The sequence below is a fragment of the Otolemur garnettii genome, unplaced genomic scaffold (assembly GCF_000181295.1).
Source record: "Otolemur garnettii isolate 467f Iridium unplaced genomic scaffold, OtoGar3 scaffold00014, whole genome shotgun sequence".
Lineage (NCBI taxonomy): Eukaryota > Metazoa > Chordata > Mammalia > Primates > Galagidae > Otolemur > Otolemur garnettii.
The window spans coordinates 13,883,732-13,889,064 of NW_003852409.1; positions in this window are offsets into that span (position 1 = coordinate 13,883,732).

The window sequence follows — 5,333 nt, forward strand, 5'->3', positions numbered from 1 at the left end:
TCTTCATGTGGAGGTGTCCCAGGGATCTTTGGTCCTCTTTTCAATCCAGGCATATTCCCTTGGAGATCATATTCAGTCTCCCTATATTAACACATGTACGTGCTGACCATTCCTAAATGTCTGTACCCAACACAGGCTTCCTTCCTGAACTGCAGACACGTACATCCTACAGCCTACTCATTACTGCACTTGGATGCCTGCAGGATGCTCCAACTCACCATGCCACATCTGCACTCCTGATCTTCCTCCGCAAACCTGCTCCACCCTCAGCCATCTCCATCACAGTGGCTGGCAACTCCACCTTTCAAGGTGCTCAGGAAAACTTTGGTATTATTCCCTTTACCTTTTCTTGGGCCCCGTATTCAATCTGCTGGGAAATCTAATTCCAGTTTATTTATCTATTTCTCACCACTGCCTGCTGCCATCCTGATCTGAGCCTTCTTGCTTGTTGCCTGGATTACAGCAACAGCCTCCTGAGAGGGCACCTGCTCTGCCCTTTGCCCTCCTGGAGTAATGTTTTCCTCTGCTCAAAATTTCACCAGCTTCCAATCTGACTTAGTGTAAAAGCAAAGTTCTGCTGAGGTTCTGCAAAGCCCTGCATGATCTAGTCTTTGTGTTACTCCCACAGTTTGCTGCCCCACTGCTCTCTTCCTCACCTGGTCTGCTCGGCCACCCTCCCTTGCTGTTTTTTGCACACACCAGACACACATCTGCCTTGGGGTCTCTGTTCCAGCTGCTCCTTCTGCCTTGACTCCTCTTCCCTAGATAGAGTTTGTCTCATTCAGCACTACTTACTGCTCCGTGACAGCCATGACTATCCAGGAGGCAATAGTTCTGAGCTGGGCTCACTTCTAGAGCGTCTCTACCTCTGGGACCACAGTGCTGCTCAGAACGTTAACCTATGGCAAAGGCCAACTGACTTAGTTCACTGTTTTTCCTGAAGGCAAGTATCCAGGCATGTTGTCTGGGCTGGCTCTTCCCTTTTCTCAGTGGAGGGAATGGCTCCTGACACTGCAGAGTGCTCCTTGGATGGGCTTTTACAAACCTGCCCATGGGAATAGCTTATTTTCTTGGGTCAGTGCTTTAAAGTTTCTCTCCATTTAATGAAAGAAACTTCATTCTTTTAATAAAACTCACTATCAGCATTGAAATGAAAAAATCACGGTGTTTATAGAAAGGCCTGGAAACACAGCAGGAGGAGGAACTATTTTTTGTTGGAGGGAAGAATATAATTTTATATTCTCTTAGAAAGCAACAGCCAGGTGCTTTATAGGATGGGAGAAAGAAAGACATCACAGGCACTTGAAACTATATAATGTTCTGTTGCTGAGATTTGTGAAAATGAAACATTTTATCAAATGCAAGGGCAGTACAATTGAAGGTAGAAGAAATTCCTATAGATCTAGAATAGATGAAGGAAAAGCCTTGAGGCTTTGGTGTGGCCAATGTGTGCACCACTTAGTTCTGTTGTTAAGCATGTATCATAACTCAGGGACTGAGATTTTTCCTTCCTAAGAGCACGTAAAATGATAGTATATCTTACAATAGATGACATCTCAGATTCAGTGAAATAGGGTCCCAGTTTAGCTTCACAGCTGTGGGTAGGCACCATTATTAATAGATTTGATGCCTTATTGAATAGAAACCTGATAAACCCGGCTGTGCTGTAGGCTTTGCTGATGTTTAATGCTTGGTCTACGTGGACACCTGTAGAGGGGGCAGAGGGATGCCTCTTTAGTCCCCTGAAGCCCCGGAGACTTTTGAGCCAAGGCTTGTGAGAGTTTTTGAATAGTAGGCATTAAGATCTGCTGGGTAGACTGTATAAACCTTTTCATTGATCACTCTAGTGACATTTGTTAGCTTATGAACATTAAACATGATCTCATCTCTGTGGGATTATATGGTTCATAATCATATCACCAATTATAGGTAGCTTCAATCACAGTTTCTAAATGAGCTTAGCCTAGCATGGCGTGGCATATTCAGTGCACTCTGCAGAACACTTTTTCCCCTTGAAAGTGTTATTAGGTAGGCCCTGCTCCAGGTCTAGGTGAGGACAACAGCTAGGCAGCTAGTACACACGATAGAGCTTCTCACTCAGGGGAAGGGTCTGCATCCCGGGCTGAGATTTCTCACCATCCACACCTGGGGTCTCACAATAGACCGAGGAGGATGCCCTGTTCCTTTGAAGTATGGGGTTGAATAGGAGTCACCACACAGCTTGGGGAGGCAGCAGAGAGAGCCCTCCCTCTGAACTCAAGAATCTGCCACTGAAATGGTGCCCCAAGCTGGTCTGCAGGTGTATTTATATGTGAGTGGGCCTTTCAGAGAGCTTACTCCTGCTTCTTCACCTAAGTGAGGCTCAGAGAGACGGGAATAACCACAATAACACAGCTGCCGAGAGACTTTGATGAGAATTCAGGCTTCTGGACCCCATGTCAAGCATTCTTTCCAATACTGATTGATATTGAGCTACTTTGATAACCCACTGTTCCTAGAAAAATAAATCCCTCTGGGAGAGAAGCATTTTTTAAGCCTTTTGGAGAGGGAAAGTTGAGATTAGCCATGTCTTTCCATTTTCCACAAATTCCTGCAGCCCCTGCAGACTCTGCTATTACATCCTCCACTCTGTGCTCCCGCCCCCACCACATCACTGTACTTTGCCTGTGTGGTGTTATCAGCTTTCTCTCCCTTGTGTATCTAACAGACTCCAGTTAGCCATCAGTTCTTCCTAGAAGTCACTGAAAACCAGTCCCATCTCCTGCCCAACCTCCAGCAGAATCTCTCGCTCACCTGTCTTCTCACTTTGCCTTTTCGTCAACACTGATCATCTCATTGTATTTCCTATAGTTTTGCTTGTGCCTGGCTGTCTCTTCTGCTGAAGAGTGAGCCCCTCAAGGACAGTGTTCCACTCTGTGCCTCTCCAGGATGGACCTAGCGCTGGCATCAAGCCATCCCCTCCATTAATGACTGCTGGATGCATGAGGAAATGAATGAAGATGGCAGAAAGGCTCTGGGGAAATAAGACACAAAATGCGTGCTGGGTGGTGGTGACGCTCGGGCATGGGGAGGAGGAGGAAGGAAAGCTGGGTGAAAAGAAATTAAAACTCTTGACCTACCTCATCATTCTCCAAGGACTACTGTGTTTCCCCGAAAATAAGACCTACCCCAAAAGTAAGCCCTAGCAGGATTTTTATGCATTTCTTAAATTTAAGCCCTACCTCGATAATAAGACCTAGTGATGGGTGTGGCTATGCAGCGTATCTGCATGGAGTGGTAAGGAAGCCTGGAATACCTTTTATCTGCCACAGCTCCTTTCTCCAAGCCATTTGCACTTGTGTGGGTGTGTGTGTGTGGTAACCATAGTTGCAGGCATCCTATTGCACACGTGCAAACGACTAGGGGAAGGGAGTTCATGCATCACTAGCACCAGCCCCACCAACAAGGTTGGCTCCCTCTGTCAGGTTCCAGAAGAAGATGACTTAACTGTTTTTGAATAAATGTAGATTGTTGTATTATACTTAATAAAAATAAGACATCCCCTAGTGTGTCTTCTTGAGAAAAAAGAAATATAAGACAGTGTCTTATTTTCCAGGAAACATGGTAGTTTTGTGCATGCCCTGTGGAAAGATTTAAAATTTCTGTTGAAATTTGTTGTTTTAGGTGAATAAATGTGCACAGTAAGCCAGAACTTTCTTACCATGTGAAAAGTATGTTCATTAGAGGTGGGAGAGCTTGGTAAAAGATTTTGTTGTGGTTCACTAATGTTCTTTTACTGGGAGAAAATGATGTAGTGACTCTGTATCCATATTTTTCTTTGCATTTTCTCTTTAATGCAAATTTTGAGAAGTGAGAGAACTGTGTTTGGGAGCCAGGAGGTTGGGTGCAGATATCATTGAGCTGGACAGGAAAAGTAATGAAAATGGAGGACTATGGGGAGGTTAAAGCTTGCTTTAGTGAATATGGGATGTGGCACTGCAGTAAATCAGACTGCTGGCTTAAAGGTCCCAGGGGCTCTGACTGGAGAGCTGTTGAAAGATGTCCCTGGGAGCTTTAAATAGCCTTCGTTCCTGGTCTTGGATTTAGACCAACCTGGGCCTGAATTCTGACTCTGCTACTTCTACTCTGGTCTTGCACAAGGCAACATCTAGGTCTGTTTCCTTGTCTGTAAATTACATGTCTATAAATCACCTTTTAGTGATTTAGATGTTATGAGTGCAAGAGATGATCCAAGTATTGGGTAAATTGTGGTTATGGTTTAGAAACTTAGGTACTCGTCCTAGAAGTTTCACTTGAGAAATGTTATTCTTCAAACTCTAAAAAGCTCTTATTAAAATGGGGGCACCAGACAATATGATCTGAACTTTTGTGGACAATTTTGTTAAGCAGTGAGTGTGACCAGTAGAATTTAATCTAAGCATGGCACTATTATTATATACTAAGTTATACTACTTAAATCTTTGGTCTCAACTCTGGCACCATGAAGCCTGGGGTTCAAAACATAGTCTCCTGGGTAAATTTGGGTAAGTCATTTAAATTTTTGTGGTCTATTTTCTTATATGTAAGAAAATAGGGATGAAAGTAGTACCCCACCCATAGGTAGTGGTGCGCTACAGCTAAATCTTTTAACCAGTTCACCAGAGCCCATTGAGCGCCTCTCTTCCCAGCTCCATGTTCAGTCATGCCATCGGTAGCTGGAAATCTATTATTTAACACCACAACGATTGGTGACCACTGCAAACTAGGGATTTTTTTCTCCAAGAGAAGCAGTTGTCAAATATTTCCCAACAGAGTTACTTATAGGAGTGTCGCAAAGGTCAAACAAGATCACAAGTGCTAAGAGTTTGGCATATGGCCTGGCACAAAACATGTCTATATTATTTGCAAGCATAGCTGTATATATGGACTTATATCTGACAATTTTTGCTTTAAATGGTTACCTTATTTTAAAAGGTTATTTTGTCAGGGAACACAGTATTGTAAGTCTCTCCAGGCTCTCGCTTTTCTGAGATTGCAGCCACCCCTACCTTCACTCTCTGAGTGGGACCAAAATTGCTTTTACATTGTGAACCTTTCCCCCTTGTTAGAGTTTTTCATGAACGAATAGTCTGCTGGTCTCTTGAACAGAGGAGTTAATGTATGCTTGGGAGTTATTGTCAGGGACTACTTTTCAACACCAAGACTGGAAAATAAAGAACACCTACCTATAGCTCCAGAAAGGATGATTCAGATGAAAAGCAGAGGACAGAGATACTCAGAAAGATCCTGGTTTCCTGATACCCCTCCTCTTCCTGCTTCTAATCTCTTGTGAAGGTTGACGGAATCTCTTTGGA